We start from the raw sequence: 18,545 nt of genomic DNA on the forward strand, positions 1-18,545 counted from the left end.
ACTGAATGAGGTATTGGGATACCGACGATCGAGTCTCGGGCAAGTAACGTACCGATTGACAAAGGGAATTGAATACGGGGTTGTTTAAATCCTCGACATCGTGGTTCATCCAATGAGATCATCGAAGAGCATGTGGGAGCCAACATGGGTATCCAGATCCCGCTGTTGGTTATTGCCCGAGAGCCGTCTCGGTCATGTCTACGTGTCTCCCGAACCCGTAGGGTCTACACACTTAAGGTTCAGTGACGCTAGGGTTGTATGAATATGAGTATGCAGCAAACCGAATGTTGTTCAGAGTCCTGGATGAGATCCCAGACGTCACGAGGAGTTTCGGAATGGTCCGGAGGTAAAGAATTATATATAGGAAGTGTTGTTTCGACCATCGGGAAAGTTTTGGGGTCACCCGGTATTGTACTGGGACCACCGGAAGTGTCCCGGGGGTCCACCGGGTGGGGCCACCCATCCCGGAGGGCCCCATGGGCTGAAGTGGGGAGGGGAACCAGCCCATAGTGGGCTGGTGCGCCCCCCTAGGCCCACCCCCTGTGCCTAGGGTTGAAACCCTAGGGTGGGGGGGGGGGCGCCCCACTTGCCTTGGGGGGCACTCCACCCCCTGGCCGCCGTGCCCCCTGGGAGATCAGATCTCCAGGGGCCGGCGCCCCCCCGGGGGCCTATATAAAGGGAGGGGATGGAGGGGCAGCCGCACCCTGAAGTCCTGGCGCCTCCCTCCCCCTGCTACACCTCTTCCTCCTCCCACAGTTCCTTGGCGAAGCCCTGCCGGAGTTCTGCTGCATCCACCACCACGCCGTCGTGCTGCTGGATCATCATCAACATCTCCTTCCCCCTTGCTGGATCAAGACGGAGGAGACGTCATGCTGACCGTACGTGTGTTGAACGCGGAGGTGCCGTCCGTTCGGTGCTAGGATCTCCGGTGATAGGATCACGACGAGAACGACTACCTCAACCCCGTTCTTTTGAACTCTTCCGCACGCGATCTACAAAGTTGTATGTAGATGCATATCTCCTTTCACTCGTTGCTTAGATGAACTCATAGATGGATCTTGGTGAAACCGTAGGAAATTTTTTAATTTTCTGCAACGTTCCCCAACACGGACAGGTATCCCATCCCGGCGATACGCCATATTCGGCTCCACCCACTTGATATATTGACCCCTCCCGAGTGCGGGGGGCGAGGCAGAATAGCCTTTTCTATAGCTTGAACTGAGCTTCGCGGCCCAGAAATAGCTCGCAGAAGGCGACATAGCCCGCGATGTGTAGTATGGAGGCAGGAGTGAAGTTATATAGCTGGAGGCCGTAGAACTCTAGGAGCCCGCAGAGGAACGGATGGATTGGAAATCTGAGTCCCCTCAGCACGTAAGGAACAAGGCATACCCGCTCCCCCCTGGGTGGGTTGGGAAAACTCTCCGCTTGCTCCCTGCCATTGTAAGTGGCTAGTCTGGCTCGGACGGGGACCATATATGCAGGCGGGAGAAACCCCTAGGTCTGCAACTCCACCAATCGACTGTGGGGGATAGAACACTTCTCCCAATCACCTGGCTTAGTGCTGCGGGAGCGAGAGGAGGAGCTGCGGCAGCCGGCCTTGATGGAATGGCTTTTTCCGGGCGCACTCTGATGGATACTCGCTGGGGCAAGATGTTGTGATTTGGATCTGAGGATCCCCGTCTCTTTAATAGACGATTCACTAACGTGGTCAGGGTGGCAAATGTAAAAATGCCCCGATTTCTCGCATTCGCTCAACACGTGGAGACTGCCATTATTACGGTACAGAAGCCGAGGAGTGCAGCATTAATGGGAAGCCCGACAGTGCTTGTTACAATAGGTACTCATGGATTTTGGAGAAGAACCTGCCTTGCAATGAGGAAGACGATCTACACGCCGGACTCATCGTCATTGAAGCCTGGTTCAGGGGCTACTGAGGGAGTCCTGGATTAGGGGGTCCTCGGACAGCCGGACTATGTACTTTGGCCGGACTATTGGATTATGAAGAGACAAGATTGAATACTTCGCCCCGTGTCCGGGTGGGACTCTCCTTTGCGTGGAAGGCAAGCTTGGCAATTCGGATATGTAGATTTCCTGCTCTGTAACCGACTTTGTTTAACCCTAGCCCCCTCTGATGTCTATATAAATCGAAGGGTTTAGTCCATAGGACAACAACAATCATAATCATAGGCTAGCTTCTAGGGTTTAGCCTCTACAATCTCGTGGTAGATCAACTCTTGTAACACTCATATCATCAAGATCAACCAAGTAGGAAGTAGGGTATTACCTCCATCGAGAGGGCCCGAACCTAGGTAAACATTGTGTCCCCCGCCTCTTGTTACCATTAGCCTTAGATGCACAGTTCGGGACCCCCTACCCGAGATCCGCCGGTTTTGACACCGACAGTGGTCCCCCTCTGGTACTTCTTCCCCTCAATATTTTTTATTAATTCAAAAAATGACTTTCATGGAGTTTCAGGACTTTTGGAGTTGTGCAGAATAGGTCTCTAATATTTGCTCTGTTTCCAGCCCAGAATCCCAGCTACCGGCATTCTCCCTCTTCATGCAAACCTTGTAAAATAAGAGAGAATAGGCATAAGTATTGTGACATCACGTGTAATAACAGTCCATAATGCAATAAATATCGATATAAAAGCATGATGCAAAATGGACGTATCACTTGCCATTCTAATTAAAGTTCCCTTTCTTTCGCTTTCTTGAAACTAGTGATCTTGTCAATCATCAACACTTGATGCTCTTTCTTGATTTCTACCTTCGTCAATTTCAGTATCACGAAGAGCTCGGGAATCGTTTTCGCCATCCCCTGCATACTATAGTTCATCACAAAGTTCTAGTATCTTGGTGATGTTGAATAGAGAACTCTGTCAATCACTATCTTATCTGGAAGATTAACTCCCACTTGATTCAAGCGATTGTAGTACCCGGGCATTCTGAGCACATGCTCACTAGCTGAGCAATTCTCCTCCATCTTTTATGCGAAGTACTTGTCAGAGACTTCATATCTATCGACACGGGCATGAGTCTGAAATACCAATTTCAGCTCTTGGAACATCTTATATGTTCCGTGGAGTTCAAAATGTTTTTGAAGTCCCGGTTCTAAGCCGTAAAGCATGGTGCACTGAACTATCAAGTAGTCATCATATTGAGCTAGCCAAACATTCACAATGTCTGCATATGCTCCTGCAATAGGTCTGTCACCTAGCAGTGCATCAAGGACATAATTCTTCTGTACAGGAATGAGGATAAACCTCAGATCATGAACCCAGTCTGCATCATTGCTACTATCATCTTTCAACTTAGTTTTCTCTAGGAACACATATAAAACTGTAGGGAAGCTATAACGATAGCTATTGATCTACAACACAATTTGCAAAATACTATCAGGACTAAGTTCATTATAAATTAAAGTTCAATTAATAATATTCTTAAGAACTGCCACTTAGGTAGACATCCCTCTAGTCATCTAAATGATCACGTGATCCATATCAACTAAACCATGTCTGATCATCACATGAGATGGAGTAGTTTTCAATGGTGAACATCTCTATGTGATCATATCTACTATATGATTCACGCTCGACCTTTCGGTCTCCAGTGTTCCGAGGCCATATCTTCATATGCTAGGCTCGTCAAGTCTAACCCGAGTATTCTGCATATGCAAAACTGGCTTGCACCCATTTTATGTGAACATAGAGCTTATCACACCCGATCATCACGTGGTGTCTCGCCACGACGAACTGTAGCAACGGTGCATACTCTGGGAGAACACTTATACCTTGAAATTTAGTAAGGCATCATCTTATAATGCTACCACCATACTAAGCAAAATAAGATGCATAAAAGATAAATATCACATGCAATCAAAATATGTGACATGATATGGCCATCATCATCTTGTGCTCATGATCTCCATCATCGAAGCATCATCATGATCTCCATCGTCACCGGCGCCACACCTTGATCTCCATCATAGCATGTTGCTGTCTCACCAACTATTGTTACTACGACTATCGCTACCACTTAGTGATAAAGTAAAACAATTACATGGAGATTGCATTGCATACAATAAAGCGACGACCATATGGCTCCTGCCAGTTGCCGATAACTTTGTTACAAAACATGATCATCTCATACAACAATTTATATCACATCATGCCTTGACCATATCACATCACAGCAAGCCCTGCAAAAACAAGTTAGATGTCCTCTACATTTTTGTTGCAAGTTTTACATGGCTGCTACGGCCTTCTAGCAAGAACCGTTCTTACCTACGCATCAAAACCACAACAATTTTTCGTAGTGTGATGTTTTAACCTTCAACAAGGATCGGCCACTAAAGTTGGAGAAACAGACACCCACCAGCCACCTATGTGCAAAAGCATGTTGGTAGAACCAGTCTCATGAACGTGGCCATGTAATGTCGGTCTGGGCGGCTTCATCCAACAATACCGCTAAATCAAAGTAAGACGCTGGTGGTATGTAGTATGACTATTATCGCCCACAACTCTTTGTGTTCTACTCGTGCATATAACATCTACGCATAGACCTGGCTCGGATGCCACTATTGGGGAACGCGGTAATTTCAAAAAAAATTCCTACGATCATGCAAGATCTATCTAGGTGATGCATAGCAACGAGAGGAGAGAGTGTGTCCATGTACCCTTGTAGACCGAAAGCGTAAACGTTTCAATAACGCAGTTGATGTAATCGAACTTCTTCGCGATCCAACCTATCAAGTACCGAACGTACAGCACCTCTGCGTTCAGCACATGTTCAGCTCGATGACGTCCCTCGTACTCTTGATCCAGTTGAGGACGAGGGTGACTTCCGTCAGCATGACGACGTGGCAATGGTGATGATGATGTTACCGGTGCAGGCCATGGCAACGGGGCCCCATACCCGCCAAACCCGTGGGGATTTCATCTATTAGGGGTTGGGGATGGGCAAAAAAACATCCCCATGGGGATATTTACCAAACTAATTTATTCCCCATAGGGTACAACAGGGATGGGGACGATATCCTATTTCCCAGACCCAATACCCATCCGGGACCCGGTTAGTAACCGTGACACTGCGGTCAACCTTAAAGTATTCACAAACAAACTTGCAAAAACAAGAAAAAGCTCTGAAAAAACCTTAAACCTATCTCACATCCTCACCTCAGCTACAACCATGACCAAGAAGTTAACCTAGATAGGCATTAGCAGGACAAGGCCAAAACCATGTATGTATGTTGATTATAGGGTGTCATATTATATATATGAGTATTTGTTTATGGGGATGGGGACCCTAATGGGGCCCCGTTTCCCAGTGGGGCATGCGTATGGGGAAATTTCATCCCCAGTCATGTAAATGGGGATGGGGATGGGATGATAGGGAATAGATGGGGATGGGGATGGGGATGTTGTAGGTATCCCCATAGGGGATTGTCCCCATTGCCATCCCTACGCAGGTCTTCGCCTAAGATCTACGATGGTATGATCGAGGTGTGTAACTGTGGAGGGGCACCGCACACGGTCAAGAAAAACTTATGTGTTCTAGGGTGCCCCTGCCCCCATATAAAAAGGAGCAAGGGGGAGGCTGGCCAGCCCTTCTAGGGCGTTCCTGTCAGGACCCCGACTCAATGCCACATCGATCTAGCATGTAACACCTCATATCACTTTGCGGCCTCACGCACGGTATTCCCACGGGTGTCGCCTTACCTTAGCCCGGGACCGTTTGCGCCTTTTGGCACACGTATATGACAGTGTCGCTAGCATCCATATGATAAGAAGCCCGGGCTGACATGGCTAGTCGTAAACCCAAAGTGGCACAGACTTACAGGGACAGGCATCCATGACCCAGCATCGAACGTGTCGGTCATCAGCAAATGGATCCAGGCTGTAGCACTGGGCTAGCAGGACTCCGGTGAACCGGGCTGTAGCGGGCTAGCAGGACTCCGGTATTCATCGCGTGACATTTCCCCGAAGGGACAGACACAGGAACGAAGAAGGACACATGCCGGCCAGCCTAAATGTTCCGGAGCAGTAGCAAGCTACCATGGCTCGTTGGAAACACTAGGAGACATTTCCCGGTAAGAGAGGCTACTAAAGATGAACAACTAGATAGTCAGATCCCACACATACCAAGCATTTCAATAACATACACACAATATGCTCGATATGTGCAATACAACATGGCATCACAAAATGACTCTACGACTCAAGTAATTTATTCAATAGGCTCCGAGGAGCGAGACATTACAAACATGGGTCTCATGACCCAACAATCAGAGCATACAAATCAAAGCACAAGCGAAAGCTATCATGTCTGAGTACAGACATCTATAAATGAAAACAGGCTGAGAAGCCTGACTATCTATCAGATCCTGCCGAGGGCACAAGATCGTAGCTGAGGTATCAAGCTAAACGTCGAAGTCCAAGCGGAACTACTAGTGAGACTGAAGTCTCTCTGCAAAAAACATAAAATAGGCAAACGTGAGTACAAATGTACCCAGCAAGACTTACATCAGAACTAACTACATATGTATCATTATCAACAAAGGGGTGGTGGGGTTTAACTGTAGCATGCCAGCTTTGACTCGGTGGCTATCCTAAACTACGACTGCAAGCGACTCTTTTGAGGTGGCGCACACGAGTCCACATTTTCACCATATCAATACACTACTATGGATCCGCTCCCGTCTCCCTACGAGAACGCCATCCATAGCACTCACGCTTATCTTGCGTATTTTAGAGTATCCACTTTCACTTGTATATGAACTATGCAAGGGGTCCACGTTTCCATATCCGAGGAATCCGGCTATTCGAATAGATGATGTTAACCCTGCAGGGGTGTACTTCTTCACACACGCTTTCGCCACTTACCGCCCTGTACACGTCATGTACCTCGGCAACCTCCAAGCGGAAGCCGGGCGAGGGAGTCGGCCACGACCTGACTAACCGAACAAGTCTCTAGTCCAGGTTTATCGCCTATTCAGGTTCCATCCGCAAGGAGATCCGGCCGGAGTGTCGCTTACGGCCCCAAACGATGTGTGCAGGGTTCCCAAGCCCACCAACCGGGTGCCACTTGGTACACCGTGCCACGGTGCCTAGTCTGTCCCAAGCCCACCTGTACCGGGTGCCACTTGGTAGACTACTAACACTACCTACAAACACCATAAACTAGTTGCGACTCCTGGACAGAGATCAAGTTGATTAATAAGTCGAGAGAGCTTGGAGCGCCCGGAGCCCAATGTGTGGTAGTAACTGATCATGGATCACAAACACAGAACTCAGTTCCTGAGGACGGCTGCAATGAGACAACCCACCATGTACTCCTACATGGCCTCTCACCGCTACCTTTACCAAATCGTGTTCACACACTTAGCTCACACACAGTAGGACAGGTTCACACGCCTCTGATTCATCCCCGATGAATCAGACCTGACTCAACTCTAAGCAATAGCAGGCATGACAAACAAACATGAATGAGTAGGCACATCAGGGCTCAAACAACTCCTACTCATGCTAGTGGGTTTCATCTATTTACTGTGGCAATGACAGGTCATGCAAAGGATAAAGGGGTTCAGCTACCGCAGCAAGTAACAGATGAATCGGTGTTGTCCTAATGCAGTAAAAGAGAGCAGGAGCGAGAGAGTAGGATTGTATCGGAATGAACAAGGGGTTTTTGCTTGCCTGGCACTTCTGAAGATAACATTGAGTCTTCATCAGTGTCAACGATCACAACGTCGGAACATCCTCTACTGGGAGGGAACAGATACCGGCAACAAAGAAGAAATACAATCAATGCAATGCACAATATGATGCATGCTCATGACATGGCAATATGAATGTGTTTTGGGCTAATGCAACTAGCAACAGATTAAATGAAGTTGGTTTGAATACAAGATTCAAATTAAACTCCATATATGGTTATTTAAATGCCCTTTATTTGATTTGTGCTAAACAGCAGCTATAAGTTGTTCTAGCATGCATGAAAATGGTACAGATGGATTCCTTGAATTTTTCTGATAATTTTTCATATATAAATTATTTAATTTGGAGTTACGGTTAATTTTCTATGAATTTTAGAAGTTTATACAATTTTCTGGAATTTTCTGATTTATTTTAAATCCAGAAAATCATTTAATGCGTCAGCATGACATCACCTTGACGTCAGCAGGTCAACAGGGCGCCTCCAGGTCAAACCTGACCTGTGGGACCCATATGTCAGCGTCACAGGTTAAACAGGGAGGGTTTATTTTAGTTTGATTAAGGATTAAGCACTAGGGCCCACATGTCAGTGGCTCTGGGGTTAGATTAGGTGGTGATTAGCTTAAGCTAATCACCTAATGGCGGGGGCCCACCTGTCAGTGTCAGCAGAGGGGGTAGTTAAAATAAAATAACTAACTAATTAACAGGGGGGGGGCTGGCCCCACCTGTCATCGACACAGGGGAGGGTCCCGTCGGGGTCAAGTGGTCAAACCCACCGGCGTTTAGCCGCCGGCGGGGTCAAACGCGGCGGAGGAGCTGCGGGTTTCGCGCTCCGGCGTCCAAACGGACGGAGGAGACCACCTACGGGCAGCTGGTGATCCAGCGCGTCGAGTGGTGTAGTCAGTTATGCCGGGGGCGACCTACATCGACGGCGGCGAGCTCGGTTGCGGCCGCCGGAGTTCGGGCGATCTCGGGGTCGGGGTTAGGGAGCACGGCAGGAGGAGCTGGGGCGTGCTACGGACTCCTGAGATCACGGTGAGCACGTCAGTGGGCTCGGATACGAGCTGGGGTGGCTGTGGCCACGGCCACGCCATGGCCGGCGGCGAGAGATTCTCAGGCAAAGTGGTGGGGCTAGCTAGAGAGGGAGGTGGGGCACGTGGAGAGGGGGAATCGGGTCGAGGGCTCACCGCGGTTCTTCTGGTGCTGCTGGCGAGGCAGGGGAGGCACGGGGTCCGGCGAATCGACGGAGGGGAGCTTCGGTGGCCGGCGACGGAACGGCGATGGTGACGGCGTTGCAGGGCTTCCGGAGGGCCGTGGGTCGGTGGGGAGGAAGGAGGGGGTCGAGGCGGAGCTCCCTGGGGTGTCGGTGAGGCGTGGGGAGCACGGTGGCTGCAGCAATCGGCGTCGGTGGCGGCGGCTCCGCTCGGGTCCGAGGTGCGGAGCGAGAGGGAGAGCAGGAGGAGGGGATGAGCACGGGAGGGAGTTGAGAGAGGCCTGAGGGGGTGTGTGGCATCCTTAGCCGATCCGGGGCGGGGCGGCAAGCAGGAGGTGGCTCGGGCGCGTGCGCGCGCGCTCCGGCCACGCGCCTCTGTCCTATTGTCCCGAGGAGGAAGACGACAGGGAGGCTGTGGTGGTGGGCTGGGCCAGCGGGAGGAGCTGGCCAGTTGGGCGGGCTACAGGTAAGTGGCCCAGGTAGTCTCTCTCTCTCTCTTTTCTAATTATTTCAGTTTTCTATTTTGCAGGTTTGTTTTGAATTTGGTTTTGAAACCAATTCAATTTATTTTGCTTCTGACAATATTTTTAGGAGCAAAAAGAATTAAAACAATGCTCCACAAAATATTTCAGAATTATTGGACCTATATTTATTTAATAGTAGATATAAATCCAATTCAAATAATTATTGCTTTAATTCAAATGCCCAAATTAAATGTTTCTGAGACACCAAAATTATTGGTTTGGATTTTACCTCTTGCCAATATTTCCAGAGGATATCAGGAACATTTTCTCGGACACATTTGAGAAGATTTAATTGTTGGTTATTTTTAGAGGTTTCTGAGGCTTTTGAGAATTCCTCAATTCAAATTTCATTTGAATTTAGACATGATGCAGCAAGAGGTCTAGCCTAGTGCATTACCAGAAGCTAGGGATGTGACAACTCACCCCCACTAAACAAGAATCTCGTCTCGAGATTCAAGCGTAGGGTAGGATGAAGGGGAAACGCAAACTAGTACAATCTTCACGATCCAGGGTGCACTTCAGTTGAACGTTGATTCATTCACCATCATTGTCTTGATGTCTTGTTTTGAGAAATCCTGCCAACATGACATGGAGGGAAGAAGGAGACTCTAGAAGGGTCGATCTTCTTGAAGATCGAACAACTCACGGAATGAGACATAGGACCATCTCTCGGGTTGAGACATGAGATACACATCAAGAGAGGTGGAAAGAAACGGATGACGAAGGTTCACTAGGTGGACAACAATTCCACACCTAAGAAGGTGGCAAACGATTGTCAACGTAGCGAGGAGTTGAGTTGCCATGATACCATAACGATACACCTTAGGGAAGGTGACTCGTAGAGATATCCCCTTAAGTGGCAAAAAGAATTACTTTTGATTCAAAGATCATTGAAACTCTTTAAACCAGCTTAAGGCAATTCTCGAGCGATCATTTGGAGGGGGTCAGTAGAATGGCATACTCGGACTTGGATGATGTGGATTACCTTGTTGAAGACAACGCAATGGATGAATTTACTTATCACCGGGAATGGAAGGGACATTGGTGGTGCAAGCTGGGAACAAAATGCAAATGCTGGGAACGATTCTGGTAACTGGGGAAGAACCCAACAATAGAGAGTGAATTCACTGTTGGAGTGGTTATAGCATAACCGAGGAAATCTGGGGCAATCCCAGCTAGTGCCGATGATAAGACGTAGCGCTTGTGCGTGCTCTCAAGAACTTGAGCATTTCCATATTCATCAAGGTTTTACCAACATCCGTGTCAAGGATCCTGGCAACACAACTTGCTACCACGATGAATGATGATGGATGATGCAGATGCAAAGGAAGATAACACCTTCTCAGATTACACCTTAGCGAAGCCAAGGAACAAAATCTGGATGATCGACCGAGAGACATTTAGCACTCCGCTTCTAATGTTCTCCTTGATGTGCTAGCGTATCCCATTCATAGATATGGTTTGATATCTAGAACATCAAGTAAAAAGGTCGGACTTCAGAACACAGAAATCCATAGGGGCAACTAGGGAGTAAATCCTACGAAATCCCTATGGGGAGGTGGCCAACTTCTTCAATCAAGATACTACAATAATAGGTCTTCCGGCTGGGTGTGTTGGCCATGACATCCACTTTATCGGTTATCGCGAGACCAATATTATAGTTCTTGGGAAATGTTCCAAACCATCATATCTGCCTGAGATTCAGATCTGGTTGGTGTCAGGATATTCTAGACTCATCGAGTCTAGGAGGAAAAACGAAAGTTTGCAACACAAATCAACGAGATGACGTTGCGAGATTCTCGGAAGATGAACTACGATAGCAAGCTCCAAAACATGAGCTGGTTCTGCTACAAACATGTGAACACGTTGTCCAAGACAAGCATGACCACAAAGTAGTCTTATAATAAAACACTACCAAGTTCAGGAGGGGGAACCATCAACGAGGATATCGAAGTTCTTTCATAAGTCCGGATTAGCTCTTATGAAGGAACTCCTTCTCCTTGAACAAATCAATCAGTGGCTTGGTGTGCTAGGGATACATATAGATTGAAGGTTGCAAGTCTTCAAACCACAGCATTCTTCGCACGTCTGCATGACTGATTTGGAATGACTCCAAAGAAAGCAACATTGACTTTCTCGAATCCACGGCGGCAACTTGCATCAGATGCACATGAATTAAAGGAAGTCACTACCTTCATCCAAACATATGCTTCATGAGCTAGCATGAACAAATGCTTTCAAAAGTTTCCAACACTAGCTTAATGTTCAGCAAAATTATGGAGAAGGCAAGGATGTTGTCAATGGGCACAACAACAATTCATCTGGGTTTCCTTTTAAAAGGAATTCCATAGTTAAGTGAACAAGTGATAGCATTGGTCAGACCCAAAAGATATAATGGTGTATGCTCGAGGGATCAACCACGAGTAAGACAACATTACGAATATCGTTGGTTCTGGTCTGATTGGATGATAGCCCACACTCAAATCAAAGGATTGATAAGACAATAGATCCAGCAACTGATCACAGGGACCAATCGATGAAGATATCATCTTTCTTCAACACACACTACACAAGAATATCCCTTTGGAACGAACTAAGTCAGACAAGCTTTTATCTTCCAACTCTCCAAGTTGTTGTCTAGCTTAACCAACTAGCTCAGGGATATCTAACACCGATTCTTGGAGAGAAGGTGGTTCACAAGAAACCAACTTGATCACGAACTCAACATAGCGGTCAGGTGACAACCCGGTAACACCTCCAAGAAGATATTTGGAAGGTCACGAACCACCGGTATGTTACTAAGCTCGAGAACAATCTTGCTTTTGAGGGCAAGACGATATGATCAAATGAGTGAGGACTTGACAAGATCCTAACTGATCAATCGAAGGGTGCACCGAAATAAGGACTAGGTAGCACGATCAGTCTTAGAAGGATGATTCGAAAACCAACATACTAAGAATGAAATTATTATCCTTTAACTACCAAGCAACAGAGTTGCTAGCAGTATTGATTTCACACATCATGATTCACTTGTCGGCACTCCGGCTGCAACAACACGGAACCGAGGAATGAACAATGATGGCAAGAAGTATCACTGTACCAAGAGTTCATAGGATGGGGTGAAATTCCTATAACAATCCCGATATAAAGATGGTAATACTTCAGGGTAAAACAGGATCAAAGGCTGGATTAGCAATTTGATCTGCGGAGCACAACTTCTTTGACCCAATCCTGGATATGGAATAGGTACTGGAGTTTGTTTCTCCTAGTCATTCTGCGATAGAATGGCTTGACGGACCACAAGAGTATTAGGCATCGATAAACGAACGCACGCATACTCTTGACTATCAATTGATAGACGAGGGTCAGAATGCAACTAAAGAGATCAACTCAAAGGATCATATAATTTTCTGAGTTGTGGACGCATAGATTAGTATGTCGAACCAAGTTCAACATGTTTCTTCCGGATAACCCATGCAGAAAGGTAGAACTGGCAGAGTCACGATTTATGAATGGAGAACTCCTCAAGAGTACTCTAATTGTGATCTTTTGATCCAATAAACATCTGCCATAAGCGGTTCATAGTATTTGGAAGAAGGAAATACCACGGACCTCGAGGACTATCGCAAAGTTACTAATATCCTGAAGGAACTAGCAAACACTATCAACATGAAGTAAGTAGAGTGAATCTCGGGTTCAAAGCTCAAGGAGTAGAATACCTACTACTAAGTAGCATCACGGGATGCTTTCGAGACTGATGGCCAGAATCATCACACTGGGAACACAATCATGGCTAAATTACTAGATGATCCCCTAAGACACCCAGGGTCATAATAATATCTCCAACATATACGCCGAGGTAACAAAGTACCTCAACTCACCGATTAGTGTGGTTAATCTGGCCCAAAGGAACATCGGAACGGAAGGAAGGGATTTTGCAAATGCTTCAGACTATTTAGAAACCTGGGATGACTCGGACGGCATAACGGCTGTAAATGCTCAGAAAAGACTTGAGACATTCACAAAAATGGTGGCATAACCACTCAGAAGCACAATATCAAGGTTTCGAGATCAATAATTAACATACAGAGGTAGAAACTGAACTGAGTCTTAAATCCAACAAACTTATAAGTCCACTGATTAGTAACACGTGATCCTAATAAAAAGAAGAGATAGCCTAGTTCTTAATCCCCGTAGAAAAGATAAGATGACTCAGATCAGAAGGCATAAGGTATAAGGAGTAAAAAGAGCCTTACGTTCCATCCCACAATCAATTCCCTTATATAACTAAGAATTTCTAGACTCAACTTCGACCAGTTTGGCTTGGTAAACCTACAGGCAGTCAAGCTCTGATACCAACGCTGTCAGGACCCCGACTCAATGCCACATCGATCTAGCATGTAACACCTCATATCACTTTGCGGCCTCACGCACGGTATTCCCACGGGTGTCGCCTTACCTTAGCCCGGGACCGTTTGCGCCTTTTGGCACACGTATATGACAGTGTCGCTAGCATCCATATGATAAGAAGCCCGGGCTGACATGGCTAGTCGTAGACCCAAAGTGGCACAGACTTACAGGGACAGGCATCCATGACCCAGCATCGAACGTGTCGGTCATCAGCAAATGGATCCAGGCTGTAGCACTGGGCTAGCAGGACTCCGGTGAACCGGGCTGTAGCGGGCTAGCAGGACTCCGGTATTCATCGCGTGACATTTCCCCGAAGGGACAGACACAGGAACGAAGAAGGACACATGCCGGCCAGCCTAAATGTTCCGGAGCAGTAGCAAGCTACCATGGCTCGTTGGAAACACTAGGAGACATTTCCCGGTAAGAGAGGCTACTAAAGATGAACAACTAGATAGTCAGATCCCACACATACCAAGCATTTCAATAACATACACACAATATGCTCGATATGTGCAATACAACATGGCATCACAAAATGACTCTACGACTCAAGTAATTTATTCAATAGGCTCCGAGGAGCGAGACATTACAAACATGGGTCTCATGACCCAACAATCAGAGCATACAAATCAAAGCACAAGCGGAAGCTATCATGTCTGAGTACAGACATCTATAAATGAAAACAGGCTGAGAAGCCTGACTATCTATCAGATCCTGCCGAGGGCACAAGATCGTAGCTGAGGTATCAAGCTAAACGTCGAAGTCCAAGCGGAACTACTAGTGAGACTGAAGTCTCTCTGCAAAAAACATAAAATAGGCAAACGTGAGTACAAATGTACCCAGCAAGACTTACATCAGAACTAACTACATATGTATCATTATCAACAAAGGGGTGGTGGGGTTTAACTGCAGCAAGCCAGCTTTGACTCGATGGCTATCCTAAACTACGACTGCAAGCGACTCTTTTGAGGTGGCGCACACGAGTCCACATTTTCACCATATCAATACACTACTATGGATCCGCTCCCGTCTCCCTACGAGAACGCCATCCATAGCACTCACGCTTATCTTGCGTATTTTAGAGTATCCACTTTCACTTGTATATGAACTATGCAAGGGGTCCACGTTTCCATATCCGAGGAATCCGGCTATTCGAATAGATGATGTTAACCCTGCAGGGGTGTACTTCTTCACACACGCTTTCGCCACTTACCGCCCTGTACACGTCATGTACCTCGGCAACCTCCAAGCGGAAGCCGGGCGAGGGAGTCGGCCACGACCTGACTAACCGAACAAGTCTCTAGTCCAGGTTTATCGCCTATTCAGGTTCCATCCGCAAGGAGATCCAGCCGGGGTGTCGCTTACGGCCCCAAACGATGTGTGCAGGGTTCCCAAGCCCACCAACCGGGTGCCACTTGGTACACCGTGCCACGGTGCCTAGTCTGTCCCAAGCCCACCTGTACCGGGTGCCACTTGGTAGACTACTAACACTACCTACAAACACCAGAAACTAGTTGCGACTCCTGGACAGAGATCAAGTTGATTAATAAGTCGAGAGAGCTTGGAGCGCCCGGAGCCCAATGTGTGGTAGTAACTGATCATGGATCACAAACACAGAACTCAGTTCCTGAGGACGGCTGCAATGAGACAACCCACCATGTACTCCTACATGGCCTCTCACCGCTACCTTTACCAAATCGTGTTCACACACTTAGCTCACACACAGTAGGACAGGTTCACACGCCTCTGATTCATCCCCGATGAATCAGACCTGACTCAACTCTAAGCAATAGCAGGCATGACAAACAAACATGAATGAGTAGGCACATCAGGGCTCAAACAACTCCTACTCATGCTAGTGGGTTTCATCTATTTACTGTGGCAATGACAGGTCATGCAAAGGATAAAGGGGTTCAGCTACCGCAACAAGTAACAGATGAATCGGTGTTGTCCTAATGCAGTAAAAGAGAGCAGGAGCGAGAGAGTAGGATTGTATCGGAATGAACAAGGGGGTTTTGTTGCCTGGCACTTCTGAAGATAACATTGAGTCTTCATCAGTGTCAACGATCACAACGTCGGAACATCCTCTACTGGGAGGGAACAGATACCGGCAACAAAGAAGAAATACAATCAATGCAATGCACAATATGATGCATGCTCATGACATGGCAATATGAATGTGTTTTGGGCTAATGCAACTAGCAACAGATTAAATGAAGTTGGTTTGAATACAAGATTCAAATTAAACTCCATATATGGTTATTTAAATGCCCTTTATTTGATTTGTGCTAAACAGCAGCTATAAGTTGTTCTAGCATGCATGAAAATGGTACAGATGGATTCCTTGAATTTTTCTGATAATTTTTCATATATAAATTATTTAATTTGGAGTTACGGTTAATTTTCTATGAATTTTAGAAGTTTATACAATTTTCTGGAATTTTCTGATTTATTTTAAATCCAGAAAATCATTTAATGCGTCAGCATGACATCACCTTGACGTCAGCAGGTCAACAGGGCGCCTCCAGGTCAAACCTGACCTGTGGGACCCATATGTCAGCGTCACAGGTTAAACAGGGAGGGTTTATTTTAGTTTGATTAAGGATTAAGCACTAGGGCCCACATGTCAGTGGCTCTGGGGTTAGATTAGGTGGTGATTAGCTTAAGCTAATCACCTAATGGCGGGGGCCCACCTGTCAGTGTCAGCAGAGGGGGTAGTTAAAATAAAATAACTAACTAATTAACAGGGGGGGGGCTGGCCCCACCTGTCATCGACACAGGGGAGGGTCCCGTCGGGGTCAAGTGGTCAAACCCACCGGCGTTTAGCCGCCGGCGGGGTCAAACGCGGCGGAGGAGCTGCGGGTTTCGCGCTCCGGCGTCCAAACGGACGGAGGAGACCACCTACGGGCAGCTGGTGATCCAGCGCGTCGAGTGGTGTAGTCAGTTATGCCGGGGGCGACCTACATCGACGGCGGCGAGCTCGGTTGCGGCCGCCGGAGTTCGGGCGATCTCGGGGTCGGGGTTAGGGAGCACGGCAGGAGGAGCTGGGGCGTGCTACGGACTCCTGAGATCACGGTGAGCACGTCAGTGGGCTCGGATACGAGCTGGGGTGGCTGTGGCCACGGCCACGCCATGGCCGGCGGCGAGAGATTCTCAGGCAAAGTGGTGGGGCTAGCTAGAGAGGGAGGTGGGGCACGGGGAGAGGGGGAATCGGGTCGAGGGCTCACCGCGGTTCTTCTGGTGCTGCTGGCGAGGCAGGGGAGGCACGGGGTCCGGCGAATCGACGGAGGGGAGCTTCGGTGGCCGGCGACGGAACGGCGATGGTGACGGCGTTGCAGGGCTTCCGGAGGGCCGTGGGTCGGTGGGGAGGAAGGAGGGGGTCGAGGCGGAGCTCCCTGGGGCGTCGGTGAGGCGTGGGGAGCACGGTGGCTGCAGCAATCGGCGTCGGTGGCGGCGGCTCCGCTCGGGTCCGAGGTGCGGAGCGAGAGGGAGAGCAGGAGGAGGGGATGAGCACGGGAGGGAGTTGAGAGAGGCCTGAGGGGGTGTGTGGCATCCTTAGCCGATCCGGGGCGGGGCGGCAAGCAGGAGGTGGCTCGGGCGCGTGCGCGCGCGCTCCGGCCACGCGCCTCTGTCCTATTGTCCCGAGGAGGAAGACGACAGGGAGGCTGTGGTGGTGGGCTGGGCCAGCGGGAGGAGCTGGCCAGCTGGGCGGGCTACAGGTAAGTGGCCCAGGTAGTCTCTCTCTCTCTCTTTTCTAATTATTTCAGTTTTCTATTTTGCAGGTTTGTTTTGAATTTGGTTTTGAAACCAATTCAATTTATTTTGCTTCTGACAATATTTTTAGGAGCAAAAAGAATTAAAACAATGCTCCACAAAATATTTCAGAATTATTGGACCTATATTTATTTAATAGTAGATATAAATCCAATTCAAATAATTATTGCTTTAATTCAAATGCCCAAATTAAATGTTTCTGAGACACCAAAATTATTGGTTTGGATTTTACCTCTTGCCAATATTTCCAGAGGATATCAGGAACATTTTCTCGGACACATTTGAGAAGATTTAATTGTTGGTTATTTTTAGAGGTTTCTGAGGCTTTTGAGAATTCCTCAATTCAAATTTCATTTGAATTTAGACATGATGCAGCAAGAGGTCTAGCCTAGTGCATTACCAGAAGCTAGGGATGTGACAACTCACCCCCACTAAACAAGAATCTCGTCTCGAGATTCAAGCGTAGGGTAGGATGAAGGGGAAACGCAAACTAGTACAATCTTCACGATCCAGGGTGCACTTCAGTTGAACGTTGATTCATTCACCATCATTGTCTTGATGTCTTGTTTTGAGAAATCCTGCCAACATGACATGGAGGGAAGAAGGAGACTCTAGAAGGGTCGATCTTCTTGAAGATCGAACAACTCACGGAATGAGACATAGGACCATCTCTCGGGTTGAGACATGAGATACACATCAAGAGAGGTGGAAAGAAACGGATGACGAAGGTTCACTAGGTGGACAACAATTCCACACCTAAGAAGGTGGCAAACGATTGTCAACGTAGCGAGGAGTTGAGTTGCCATGATACCATAACGATACACCTTAGGGAAGGTGACTCGTAGAGATATCCCCTTAAGTGGCAAAAAGAATTACTTTTGATTCAAAGATCATTGAAACTCTTTAAACCAGC

Source organism: Triticum aestivum, chromosome 3B (genome assembly GCF_018294505.1).
Source record: "Triticum aestivum cultivar Chinese Spring chromosome 3B, IWGSC CS RefSeq v2.1, whole genome shotgun sequence".
NCBI lineage: Eukaryota > Viridiplantae > Streptophyta > Magnoliopsida > Poales > Poaceae > Triticum > Triticum aestivum.